Below are 14,093 nucleotides of genomic sequence, written 5' to 3'. Positions count from 1 at the left end.
AGCGAAGAATCTCATCCTTATCTCTCGAGATCTGTATGCCCAAATATTTAAGATCAGACCCGCATCGCTCCAGTGGGTAATCCAGGGGAAAGTCTGGTACAGCAGCAGTGAGTGGAAAAAATTGGGATTTCGTCCAGTTTATCTGAACCCCCGACAAACGTCCAAAAACCACAAATTCTCTGAGTAGAGGGTTCAGATTGTGTACTGGGTCTTTAACGAACAGAGTCATGTCGTCCGCATATAAGGATACATCAATTTGGCGTTGGAGGCAGCGAACCGCTCCCTCACCATGGAGCTGGCGGAGCCGGCAGGCCAGGGGCTCGACAGCAATTGCAAACAATAGGGGGGACAAAGGGCACCCTTGCCGCGTGCCCCTGGAGATATCGAGCGGCGTGGAGAGATGACCATTGATCTGCACCCTGGCAGTAGGCCGGGTATATAATAGACGGATCCAGGAGACAAAGATGGTGGGGAATCCCATGCGGGTCAGAACAGCAAATAAATAGGGCCACTCGACAGAGTCGAATGCCTTAGAGGCGTCCAAGAAAATAGCTGCGACAGGGATGTCAGGGTGAATTGTATGGAGTAGGGAAAAAAGGGTGCGCAGATTATGCGAGGTGGAGCGGCCAGGGACAAAGCCAGACTGGTCGGGCAGCACTATCCGGGTCATAAGAAGAGACAACCTAGTGGCTAGGACTTTTGCCAGGATCTTAACATCGCAGTTAAGGAGCGACAGGGGGCGATACGAGTCACAGGACGTGGGAGCTTTACCAGGCTTCAGCAACGAGGTAATGACGACCTCGCGCATGGAACCGGGGAGGACACCGTCCTCATGGGACTCCGTGAAAACCTCACGGAGGACCGGGGCCATGACATCCACATAAGTTTTGTAGAATTCAGCGGGAAGACCGTCCAGGCCAGGTGCCTTCCCATTACGCAGCGACATGATGGCATCCCTTATTTCCTCCAACTCAAAGGGGGCAGCAAGGAATTGCCTGTCGACATCGCTTAACCAGGGACTCTCTGTTGCACTGACCGTTGCCGTGGTCTCTCTCTTCGTACCTGGACCCTTCCCTGCAGAAGCAGCTCCTCGCCGCGTGGTGCGAGGCGCTGTGTGCCAAAGGGGCGCAGCACCACAGGACTCGGATATTGGATTGGGCAAGTGAGAACAGGCAGGCACAGGGCTGCGAGCGGACCAGCAGGGACTCCAACTACCAGGAGCCCCTGCGTGCGGTCAACCCACAACACCTGGGTCGCTCTCCCTGATCGCCACGCCCCCTGCCCCAGCAGCGGTAAAAACACCCTCCGCCTAGAACGTCGTGGGACTCTCTGTTGCACTGACCGTTGCCGTGGTCTCTCTCTTCGTACCTGGACCCTTCCCTGCAGAAGCAGCTCCTCGCCGGACCCTCTCCGCGGGTCCCGCTTCGCCGCGTGGTGCGAGGCGCTGTGTGCCAAAGGGGCACAGCACCACAGGACTCGGATATTGGATTGGGCAAGTGAGAACAGGCAGGCACAGGGCTGCGAGCGGACCAGCAGGGACTCCAACTACCAGGAGCCCCTGCGTGCGGTCAACCCACAACACCTGGGTCGCTCTCCCTGATCGCCACGCCCCCTGCCCCAGCAGCGGTAAAAACACCCTCCGCCTAGAACGTCGTGGGACTCTCTGTTGCACTGACCGTTGCCGTGGTCTCTCTCTTCGTACCTGGACCCTTCCCTGCAGAAGCAGCTCCTCGCCGGACCCGCTCCGCGGGTCCCGCTTCGCCGCGTGGTGCGAGGCGCTGTGTGCCAAAGGGGCGCAGCACCACAGGACTCGGATATTGGATTGGGCAAGTGAGAACAGGCAGGCACAGGGCTGCGAGCGGACCAGCAGGGACTCCAACTACCAGGAGCCCCTGCGTGCGGTCAACCCACAACACCTGGGTCGCTCTCCCTGATCGCCACGCCCCCTGCCCCAGCAGCGGTAAAAACACCCTCCGCCTAGAACGTCGTGGGACTCTCTGTTGCACTGACCGTTGCCGTGGTCTCTCTCTTCGTACCTGGACCCTTCCCTGCAGAAGCAGCTCCTCGCCGGACCCGCTCCGCGGGTCCCGCTTCACCGCGTGGTGCGAGGCGCTGTGTGCCAAAGGGGCACAGCACCACAGGACTCGGATATTGGATTGGGCAAGTGAGAACAGGCAGGCACAGGGCTGCGAGCGGACCAGCAGGGACTCCAACTACCAGGAGCCCCTGCGTGCGGTCAACCCACAACACCTGGGTCGCTCTCCCTGATCGCCACGCCCCCTGCCCCAGCAGCGGTAAAAACACCCTCCGCCTAGAACGTCGTGGGACTCTCTGTTGCACTGACCGTTGCCGTGGTCTCTCTCTTCGTACCTGGACCCTTCCCTGCAGAAGCAGCTCCTCGCCGGACCCGCTCCGCGGGTCCCGCTTCGCCGCGTGGTGCGAGGCGCTGTGTGCCAAAGGGGCGCAGCACCACAGGACTCGGATATTGGATTGGGCAAGTGAGAACAGGCAGGCACAGGGCTGCGAGCGGACCAGCAGGGACTCCAACTACCAGGAGCCCCTGCGTGCGGTCAACCCACAACACCTGGGTCGCTCTCCCTGATCGCCACGCCCCCTGCCCCAGCAGCGGTAAAAACACCCTCCGCCTAGAACGTCGTGGGACTCTCTGTTGCACTGACCGTTGCCGTGGTCTCTCTCTTCGTACCTGGACCCTTCCCTGCAGAAGCAGCTCCTCGCCGGACCCGCTCCGCGGGTCCCGCTTCGCCGCGTGGTGCGAGGCGCTGTGTGCCAATGGGGCGCAGCACCACAGGACTCGGATATTGGATTGGGCAAGTGAGAACAGGCAGGCACAGGGCTGCGAGCGGACCAGCAGGGACTCCAACTACCAGGAGCCCCTGCGTGCGGTCAACCCACAACACCTGGGTCGCTCTCCCTGATCGCCACGCCCCCTGCCCCAGCAGCGGTAAAAACACCCTCCGCCTAGAACGTCGTGGGACTCTCTGTTGCACTGACCGTTGCCGTGGTCTCTCTCTTCGTACCTGGACCCTTCCCTGCAGAAGCAGCTCCTCGCCGGACCCGCTCCGCGGGTCCCGCTTCGCCGCGTGGTGCGAGGCGCTGTGTGCCAAAGGGGCGCAGCACCACAGGACTCGGATATTGGATTGGGCAAGTGAGAACAGGCAGGCACAGGGCTGCGAGCGGACCAGCAGGGACTCCAACTACCAGGAGCCCCTGCGTGCGGTCAACCCACAACACCTGGGTCGCTCTCCCTGATCGCCAAGCCCCCTGCCCCAGCAGCGGTAAAAACACCCTCCGCCTAGAACGTCGTGGGACTCTCTGTTGCACTGACCGTTGCCGTGGTCTCTCTCTTCGTACCTGGACCCTTCCCTGCAGAAGCAGCTCCTCGCCGGACCCGCTCCGCGGGTCCCGCTTCGCCGCGTGGTGCGAGGCGCTGTGTGCCAAAGGGGCGCAGTACCACAGGACTCGGATATTGGATTGGGCAAGTGAGAACAGGCAGGCACAGGGCTGCGAGCGGACCAGCAGGGACTCCAACTACCAGGAGCCCCTGCGTGCGGTCAACCCACAACACCTGGGTCGCTCTCCCTGATCGCCACGCCCCCTGCCCCAGCAGCGGTAAAAACACCCTCCGCCTAGAACGTCGTGGGACTCTCTGTTGCACTGACCGTTGCCGTGGTCTCTCTCTTCGTACCTGGACCCTTCCCTGCAGAAGCAGCTCCTCGCCGGACCCGCTCCGCGGGTCCCGCTTCGCCGCGTGGTGCGAGGCGCTGTGTGCCAAAGGGGCGCAGCACCACAGGACTCGGATATTGGATTGGGCAAGTGAGAACAGGCAGGCACAGGGCTGCGAGCGGACCAGCAGGGACTCCAACTACCAGGAGCCCCTGCGTGCGGTCAACCCACAACACCTGGGTCGCTCTCCCTGATCGCCACGCCCCCTGCCCCAGCAGCGGTAAAAACACCCTCCGCCTAGAACGTCGTGGGACTCTCTGTTGCACTGACCGTTGCCGTGGTCTCTCTCTTCGTACCTGGACCCTTCCCTGCAGAAGCAGCTCCTCGCCGGACCCGCTCCGCGGGTCCCGCTTCACCGCGTGGTGCGAGGCGCTGTGTGCCAAAGGGGCACAGCACCACAGGACTCGGATATTGGATTGGGCAAGTGAGAACAGGCAGGCACAGGGCTGCGAGCGGACCAGCAGGGACTCCAACTACCAGGAGCCCCTGCGTGCGGTCAACCCACAACACCTGGGTCGCTCTCCCTGATCGCCACGCCCCCTGCCCCAGCAGCGGTAAAAACACCCTCCGCCTAGAACGTCGTGGGACTCTCTGTTGCACTGACCGTTGCCGTGGTCTCTCTCTTCGTACCTGGACCCTTCCCTGCAGAAGCAGCTCCTCGCCGGACCCGCTCCGCGGGTCCCGCTTCGCCGCGTGGTGCGAGGCGCTGTGTGCCAAAGGGGCGCAGCACCACAGGACTCGGATATTGGATTGGGCAAGTGAGAACAGGCAGGCACAGGGCTGCGAGCGGACCAGCAGGGACTCCAACTACCAGGAGCCCCTGCGTGCGGTCAACCCACAACACCTGGGTCGCTCTCCCTGATCGCCACGCCCCCTGCCCCAGCAGCGGTAAAAACACCCTCCGCCTAGAACGTCGTGGGACTCTCTGTTGCACTGACCGTTGCCGTGGTCTCTCTCTTCGTACCTGGACCCTTCCCTGCAGAAGCAGCTCCTCGCCGGACCCGCTCCGCGGGTCCCGCTTCGCCGCGTGGTGCGAGGCGCTGTGTGCCAATGGGGCGCAGCACCACAGGACTCGGATATTGGATTGGGCAAGTGAGAACAGGCAGGCACAGGGCTGCGAGCGGACCAGCAGGGACTCCAACTACCAGGAGCCCCTGCGTGCGGTCAACCCACAACACCTGGGTCGCTCTCCCTGATCGCCACGCCCCCTGCCCCAGCAGCGGTAAAAACACCCTCCGCCTAGAACGTCGTGGGACTCTCTGTTGCACTGACCGTTGCCGTGGTCTCTCTCTTCGTACCTGGACCCTTCCCTGCAGAAGCAGCTCCTCGCCGGACCCGCTCCGCGGGTCCCGCTTCGCCGCGTGGTGCGAGGCGCTGTGTGCCAAAGGGGCGCAGCACCACAGGACTCGGATATTGGATTGGGCAAGTGAGAACAGGCAGGCACAGGGCTGCGAGCGGACCAGCAGGGACTCCAACTACCAGGAGCCCCTGCGTGCGGTCAACCCACAACACCTGGGTCGCTCTCCCTGATCGCCAAGCCCCCTGCCCCAGCAGCGGTAAAAACACCCTCCGCCTAGAACGTCGTGGGACTCTCTGTTGCACTGACCGTTGCCGTGGTCTCTCTCTTCGTACCTGGACCCTTCCCTGCAGAAGCAGCTCCTCGCCGGACCCGCTCCGCGGGTCCCGCTTCGCCGCGTGGTGCGAGGCGCTGTGTGCCAAAGGGGCGCAGTACCACAGGACTCGGATATTGGATTGGGCAAGTGAGAACAGGCAGGCACAGGGCTGCGAGCGGACCAGCAGGGACTCCAACTACCAGGAGCCCCTGCGTGCGGTCAACCCACAACACCTGGGTCGCTCTCCCTGATCGCCATGCCCCCTGCCCCACCCCTTCCCCCTTATTAGTGTACTACGATCCCGCCACGCGGGAGCGCGCGGGAGCGTCCCGGGAGAAGCCCGGGACAAGGGCGGGACCGTCTGTGGCCGGGCCGTCTGTGGCCGTCTGTGGCCGGGCCGAAGGAGGCCGGGCCGGGCCACCCCTCTTGCCAGCGCTATACACCATCTATTTCAGTAAGTGACATAGATTCTCCTGCATTATCTTGTAACCAATATGCAATGACTATAAACACAAGCCCTGCAATCAGCCATTTGATGACTCTTTCAACGGAGCCTGGTCCACTGGCCATTGGTCCCTTAGACAAATTCTTTTTTAATCGCTCATTGACAATAGACAAAGAACTAACTTTGGCTGAGAAGCGCGCAGAGCGTAGGTTATCCATCGAAATACTTAAGAACTCCACGGACAAGTTTCCAAATGCAGCCTACCCCACTCTGGTAACCCCCTTATCATCAGTGAACCTCCCAGTCACATACGAACACTCTGTGGTTCAGGGCGATAAAACAAATAAGAGTGTCGTGGCAGATTCAAATAATCCTTGTGGTATTAAATCCCATTCATTACCGCACCTTGATCTAGGTCCCCAGGTTACATTGGCCAATCCCAAAATCGGGCTCAAAAGGAAACGACCAGCTTCGGTAAAAAAATGCAAAAAAGTGGTCAGACTCCCACAAAAACCCAGGAAGTTACATAAACTTGTGATCATTGATAAGGCAGCTAATGAACAAGCTCAAAGTACAGGAAGTGTAATACCAACTATTCTTGTATCTCAGAACAGCCAAGACATAGTGAACAATTCTTGTACTGTTTCCAATGTACCAAGTAAAGAAAATGTTGTATTATTTGCAAATGTGCTTCCCGAACTGGAAAAAATGTTTAGACTGCTACTTACCCCGATCGAGGATAGAATTGCTAAACTCGCAGATAGGTTAAACCACTTCGAGCAGACAACATTAGACAATTCCTATTCTACAAAAACCCTGATTAAAGCAAACAGGGCGGAAGCAAACACAAACCCCCAGGTCATAAATAACCCTTATGTGCAGGACGAGGGTAGAATTCCCCGAAATGGCTCTCCTTTACCTCCCAAACAAAACAAACCTCCAGCCAAAGCCACTACAAAAACTTCAGATAGGGCTGAGAGAGTGACTGCTGGTTCTGAACCATTGCAGTCGACTTTAACACATCCTGCACAGCCCATACTAGCCCAGATACAAAATTCATCGGCCGTTGCAAATGTTGAGGTTACTTTGTGCCAACAAGTGGGTAAAGCACCAACATCTGTAAACATAACCAATAATACACGCATACCTCCAAACATCCCGGGGGGAGGAAATGGGGCTAATGTATGCCAGCCGGCTGGTAAATCCTTGGCATCGTCCCAAGCAAATAATAAACTACAGGTGCAGAAGCCTGCCCTTCAACTTGTTCCTCAAGTTCCCAAATCTATCCCACCGCCCTTGCTAAAGCCACCTCATATAAAACCCCCAATTAATCTTACTCCTGACTCCTTCCCCTATGTGGCAGTTCTTATCAATGTACCATCTTTACCCCCAGGACAGAGAGAACATTTCCAGATGCTTAAAAACAAGACCATGCACTGGTTAAAGGAAAACCGTCCTCTGCCGGGTGATATAGATGGGCTGATAATAGGGGCAAGGAGAATTGACTGGATGGGTTACACACCAAAAACCCTGGGGGGGGACTGTATAGTGGTTAATTTTCAAGATCCTAGGGTGGTGGGATGGATAACACGACAGGGATGGGGAACAAATAAGGGTGGTATTGGTATTGTGGACCTTACCTTTTTTTACCCCCGATCCTCAAGTGTAACTACAAGTCTACTCAATAAGCCCTTAATCCCCCCTATTGTACCATGGCCAGTCATTTCTTTACCACCTCCCCCTGCTGGTCATAATCACACCTCACATACATACTATAATCCCTATATAGGATGGCAGGATTCGGGCAGGGGGTATTGACATACTGGCATTGATAGCATAGGTGGAATTATAAAAGAAGCAGAAGGGTTACGTGATGTTTGTGGTAATATTATTGCTACAAACTTACTGGTGAACAACATTGAGGCGGGGTGTGTGGCTGAAGAAGGTGGATTAAGACTGGGAACACTAAACACAAATGTCTTACACCCTGCAATAGATGTTTTAACTGTGGACCCAACAGATGATTTAGAAAGGCTGACTAGTCCAATGGAGAGCCCAATGTCAGCCCATGTATTTCCACTTGTCAAAGCTGGGGATGGGACAAATGTAGATACTGGTACCCTCTTATCATGGAATGTCGCCGGGTTGGCTAGTGATGGAGCGAGATAGAAAACAAAATTTTGTTTAAACTCGTGAAGTCACATTTCCATAACATGAATAATAATATTAATGATTTGTGATTTGTCGTGCTAATACAACTTAGATTAAACTTTACACATGGGGGGACTAACATGTGTGCTCATAAACGTGCATAATTGTTGCATCTTTTTGTTAGTGCAAAATAATAAAATAATTTATTGTTTTCGTTTTTGTCATTACTAACTGCTGCAAACTTAAAAGAAGCATGTGCTTGTTTTGCTTTTCCTTGTCTGTGTGATGTCATTTCTACTATTCTAGGTGCATATAAGTCTCATGGAATAACGGAGACTGGTAGATTTAAACGCTGCTTTATTTGTTTGCATTGGCTAGGTAACATTTTGATTAATCGGGTGGGTTAATTAATTAGTAAATCTTGGGGTGGATACAGAATCTACATTATTTCTTACATTAATACTTTTCTTGTGTTTGTTTTATACTAGAAAACATAAGTTGTCTACTTTTGGGCCTAGTCTGCCCGAGCTACAAAATGCTGAATTTTACTTCTGCAAAAGTGTTGAGACGCCCATTCTGAAATAAATTGTTCGTCAAAAGCTGCGTTCACAAAGCAAAAACTGACGTGCTATCATCATTCTGTCGGACATGGCCAAGGTCGAAAAAGAACATTTTGTCAGTCCTTAACTTGGCATCCGCGGAAGTCAATTGGAAGTCAATGGACGCTGCGAGAACGACTTTATACAAATGTTGCAATCCTAGGAAGCTCCTGGTTGCACTCGGAAGGGACAATGGTCTCTAAGAAAAGTGACTTAATGGAAGTTTTGAAAAGTGGGTGACATGTCACTTGTCACTCTCAGCCAATGGGACGTCGAAGATTTCTGAAAACTTTCCTTTGCGTAGTTTAGTTAGCGTAGAAAGGTATAAAAAGTCATGCCCCTAGGGATGGGCTGGCTGCTGCTTTCTGACTTTCCGATGAGGGTGAAGTGCTGTCGGACTTTGCGTGGAGCACGTAAGAATCCTCAAAGAACTTTACTTTAATTTCTATCTATTTAGCTCAGTTAGGGAATTAGGTTTTAGAAATGCTAAACTTTATATATTCACTTTAATTTTGATTCACTTGCTTAAATTGTATTTTACTTACGTTTCTTTACAATCATGCTTGCTTTATTGCTAATAAAATTCATTTATAAAACTATCAACTTATATACCATAATTTAGTAAATAAAATCTTACTTTTGACAAACAAGCTGGTCTTGGTTATTCAGGAGTGTAGGTTACTATTAGCTAGATCACGTCGCCAATGGTGGTCGTTTAAATGGTTAAGTTTTATTCTAATGACAATATTCTTTCCGCAGATGTATAAAAATGTATATAGTTTGTAGATAATGTATATATAGATTTAATCTGACCACCTGATTCAGTAGGCCCAAAATATGTCAGGTTTATAAATGGGTCCAAATTTTAGTATAGAATTTTGTTTATAGGTTATGAAGTTGGGTAGCGTTGTTTATGATATATTTTCTATAGGCCGCTGGATCAATTCTCTGGTAGCAGAAATTGATGGTTGCTAAGGGTAACCAAGGTAATATGTTGGTTGCTAAGGGTTACTAAAACGTTATGGTATGGAAATAGGATCGATGTTTTAACACATGTTAAGTTAGTTTTTCGTGCTATCTGTAAGCTATACCGGTATAGATTGTGTGGCGAGAAATTAGTCACGCAAGCCATCTGTTCTGTTTGTAGTGATATCGCCGAGTATCACAAGAGGTATCGCCGTGTACCATAGTGTTGTCGCCGAGCAGCACAGTTTTAGGGCTAGGTGTAAATCTTGTATAGTGAGGGTTTTCTAAGAAATTAGAACAGCATGAGAATAGGGACAAAGCGCCTTTCATAAAACTCACTGTGATAAGAGTATTAGTTATATCCGAGCTTGAGAGAAGGGTAAATTAGCGTCGGTGCATGATTATCTATAAACAGGTTAGAGTCCTGTACGGGTACATGTTTCATATCTATAAATAGGTGAGAGCCCTGTACGGATAACGTCGTTATTTTACTAACGGTGCATGATCTCTATAAACAGGTGAAAGTCCTGTACGGATTTCATGTGTGTTTGAAATTAGGGAATTTTCAGTGTGAAAGTGCGAGTTTGAATTGTATTTTATGTTCAAGTGGAACTCTTAGAACTTTCACTTCGCGGTGGGTTCAGAGCAAAGCGAGTTCATAATTATACGTATTAGAAGGGTGGGGTAAGGGTTACTCTACTGACAATTGAATATTATCCTTAGTGTGAATAGCGCCGTCTATTCCGAAGTGTGGATACTTGAATGTATGTAAACTATCCTAAATAGTGAAACGAACAGATGTTGTCCTTATAGTCATTGTTAAGAATTAATTTACACTGAAAAGTGTTCTTAAAATGGCGCTGTGAAAAGATTTTGTGAAGGAGGGGTAAGCGCCAGGAGTGAGAAACGAGAAACCGCAGCTGCTGTGTACGTCACAGAGCCGCGCTGGGATTGGGTGACCTACGTCACAAGCTACATTCTGATTGGCTCTTGAGTCTCTGACGACCTGTGAGCTGATTGGTCCTTCAGAAAAACTCCAATTTTATTGGTTGAGCAGAAAAGTGACGTAGCTCAACTGTCATTGGCTTGTTGGTGTGTTTCGCACACGGATTGGTTGTTTTGCGGAACATCCCGGAAATATTTTACGAACGATTTTGTGAATTAGATTTAACTCTTAAAAATGAGTTATCATTTTAAACATGTTGAGAAAAAGCCAACATTATTTCAGAAGTTTAAGAATTTATTTTCACCTGACAAGAAAATCGAAACGCGAGGTGGTAAACTACTTCATAAGTATAAAACACCTGCAGCGTATATGGAAGGTGAATATGGATATCATACTGTCTTATGGTTCGATAGTTGGAAACGCTATACTAAGAACGACGGTGTTTTAACTTGGCCTGATGATGGTTCATTTAATGTAAAAGTCTTGAGAAATTTACGAGAGAAAATGAATGCTCTTGTTCCGAAACCGAGACCAACTCAATTTGAAGCTTTAGTTGAGTGGGAAGACGAGATGTATCAGTTACAAAGAGAAGCTAGTGGAATTAAAAGACCTTCTAAAAATCCACCTTGGAGAAGAGAAACTCATGAAGATAGATTGCGAATGTGGAGACAGGGAAACATGAGTGAAGGATTGTATTTAATTCATGAAATGGTAATGGGTACTCCTACAGGGAAATCTATGGAAAGTGAATCTGAGGATGCAGTTATGGAAGAAATATATACAACTGCTAGAAAGAATCAGCCTTTGAGACCTCCTAGATCATGGTCTACTCCGGTGGTTTCTACTGAAACTTCACCGAGTGCACCTCCAATTAATGAAGCTCCTAAACTTTATCCAAATAATTGTGAAATCATTGAAACTCCTAGAAGACCAGAATTCGAGAATGCTCGAAATGAAGGTAGACATTTTACAATGGCTCCAAGAGCAAGAGAAGCTCCAAAAGATTATACAAGAGAGGCAAGAAATGTTGAAGATGTTGATTATAATGAATATTTAAGATCTAAAGAAGAATTAATAAAAAGAATGACAAAAGGCATGGAAGCTGTGACAGTTCCAGTAACAATTGGTCCTGTTCAGCCCGTATTTGACCAAAAGGAAACAAACAAAACTGGATTAACTATTCCTTTAAATACAGAAATTCAAAAGGCTGCTGAAAAATTTTATTCAGACTTATCTGAAATAAACTCTTCTAAATCGAGAATGCCTGATTTAACCTTTAATGAGGATTTATCTCCAAAAACACCAATGGGTGCTATATCAGATATAGGGAGTCCTGAAGTCAGGGTAACCACACCAAAACTTGATGTGGCCAAATTAAAAGCGAATATCGAAGAATTAATAATTGGAACAATTGGTCCAGATAGTTTAAATTACTATCGAGATGATGAACTACTGTTCATTTGCAAAAGCATACAATGGAAAACAAAAAATAAATATGATCAACTAGAGGATCTAGCAGCTGAACTTGAAATTGATGTGAGCAAACAAAAGAATTTTGCAAAGCATTATAGATTAGACTTTTCAGAAAGTGACATTGAGAGTTTGAACTCAATGGGAAGAATAGTTCATATAAAAGATTTGATTGTCTATATCAAAAAGCTAGGAGAACTGAATAAATGGAGAGTAAAATGGACGAAAAAGAAGGAAGATGAAAGATTGGAAAAATTGTCAAAACAATTTCCAATGAGAGAAATTGCAGGTGGAGGATATGTTCATGTCCCTTGGTCGAGACAGGACATTCTGTTATTTACAAATGACTTTCCAAAATTGAGGGAGAAACCAGTTGAGTGGTACAGGCAAGTCGATAGATTTATCAAAGTGTCAAAAGTTCTGTGGATTGATTTAGATGGATTTTTTGATATTGTCGTTCCATCAGATCTTTGGACAGAATGTAAAATATCGATTAGTTGGCCAAAAACAGAACCTGAGCGAATTAAAGAAACAGGTGCTCCAAATCCACTTGTAATGGATTTTTATGAAAAAGTAATTGTTTGGATGAAAAACAAAATTCCACCCAAAGAAGTCGATTGGGTTAAAATAGAAAGGACAGAACAGGAAACAAAAGAATCAGTTCATTCTTTTTATGAAAGACTACTGTTAATCTTTAAACAATACAGTGGTTATGAAAAACTAGATGAAAAAGACATGAGCCATTTTGTCTATAGATTTGTTTATGGACTAAAACCTGAAATTGGAGAAATGATCAGAAATAGTATTGTCGGATGGCAATCACTATCTGTAGATGATATTCTAAGAAAAGCTAAGTATTGCAGTGATGAAATAGAAGTAAAACAGAAGAAACTCAAGGAGAAAGCCATGTGGGCTCAGGTAAAAGTGGCTGAGCAACAGATTGCCAGCATGGGTAATAAGAACACTAATTTTGTTCAAACTGGAAATACAAACCAGATACAAGGAAAGTTTAAACGTAATAATTTCCCAAAGAAATTTAGCCCAAAGATTGAGGAGTTGAAACAAAGATTACCTTGTTTTAATTGTGGCGAAATTGGACATTGGAGAGACGAGTGTCCTCATCCTCCTAAAAACTTAAAGAATCCCTTATTGAATCCACAGATGCAGAATGGTGTTGACCTGCAGCGACAGCTACAGATGCAACAGGGGTTAAACGAATTAAATATTCAGCGACAGTTACAGCAACAGCAACAACAACAGGTGAATAATCGCCAAGACCAATTGCCACAACCACCTTTTCCGAATTGTGGGGGAGTTCAAAAATATAATCCAAACGTGGGATTTCAGGGAAGTGAACAGGTAATAAAACCACAAAAACAGCAAAAGCAGCAAAGGGTTCAAATGCAAAATGCTTCACAACAATTTTTATTAGCAGAAAGTCAAGACAACGATTCTGATGATTATTGCTGACGGTGCCCGAGAGAGGAGGAAGAGTGTGTTGTTGGAGCCACTCTTGAGGTTGACCAGTCAGGTCCTTTTGTAAACGGGAAAGTTAATGATGTAGACATCACTTTTCTAGTGGACACTGGTGCTACCCGTTCTACTGTTAGATCAGTGGAAATTGAAAACCTACCTCTCTCTGGGGATACCATCCAAGTTGTCGGAGTAAGTAATCAACAAATTAAAACTGACTTAACTGATCCAGTACCAGTTGAAATTGGAAATTACAGAGACAAACACAGATTTGTGGTTTGTAATAGTAGTCCAGTGAATCTATTGGGCAGAGACATCCTATGTAAAATGAATTGTAGAATATATTGTTCTCCTGATGGAGTTGAGTTACAAACAATGGAGGAAGATGGTTTATACAGAATGACAATGATGATGATGGAAGCAGAAGAAACAAAATTGTTTCCTGCATTTGAAGAAAAGGATTTACCTGAAGAACTCAAAGAAACAGTGAAATCTGAAATATGGGATTTTACTGGAAATGAGATGGGTCTGATGAAAAACATAGATCCAGTAAAAATTACATTGAAACAGGGAATAGAATTTCCAAACATTCCACAATATAAAATGAAAACAGAAACAATTGAAGGTATTACACCTATAATTGAAAATTTAATCAAGCAAGGTGTATTAAAAGAAATGGAGAGTAG

Source organism: Lissotriton helveticus, chromosome 6 (assembly GCF_964261635.1).
Source record: "Lissotriton helveticus chromosome 6, aLisHel1.1, whole genome shotgun sequence".
Lineage (NCBI taxonomy): Eukaryota > Metazoa > Chordata > Amphibia > Caudata > Salamandridae > Lissotriton > Lissotriton helveticus.
Note: the sequence above shows the minus strand (reverse complement) of the source record.